Genomic DNA, 311 nt, shown 5'->3' with positions numbered 1-311 from the left:
AAGGGTCCGAATCTGGCGCCTCTCACTAAAGCTTAGGCCCCGAGGCGAGGGATCCCCGCAACAACACAGAATCCATAGTATTGATTACGTCACTCAAGGTAGAACCATCTGAATGACGTCACTGTGTGGCAGGGTACGAGGGTGGGAGGGGATAGATGGTGTTCTAGAGGGGTGAGGAGAGGAGGGGGGGTGCGGCGTAGATGCGGTAGGGGCAGGAGGAAGAGGGGGGTAGAGGGGGAGTTGTTAGGTGATGGGTGGTGGGGCGGACGCATTGGACCCTGGGCGCGCTCCATATTTTCGGCTTTTCAGAG

General features: G+C 58.2%; 1 protein-coding gene across 1 annotated transcript in view; it reads left to right on the top strand.

Annotated features, from left to right (window-relative positions):
• Positions 1 to 311, top strand: part of LOC119593391 (hippocampus abundant transcript-like protein 1) — a gene marked incomplete at its 5' end in the record, with an annotated part of 103,114 nt that overhangs the window by 2,125 nt on the left and 100,678 nt on the right.

Source organism: Penaeus monodon, chromosome 32, assembly GCF_015228065.2.
Source record: "Penaeus monodon isolate SGIC_2016 chromosome 32, NSTDA_Pmon_1, whole genome shotgun sequence".
Classification (NCBI taxonomy): Eukaryota; Metazoa; Arthropoda; class Malacostraca; order Decapoda; family Penaeidae; genus Penaeus; species Penaeus monodon.
Note: the sequence above shows the minus strand (reverse complement) of the source record. Positions and strands in the feature narration are given on the sequence as shown.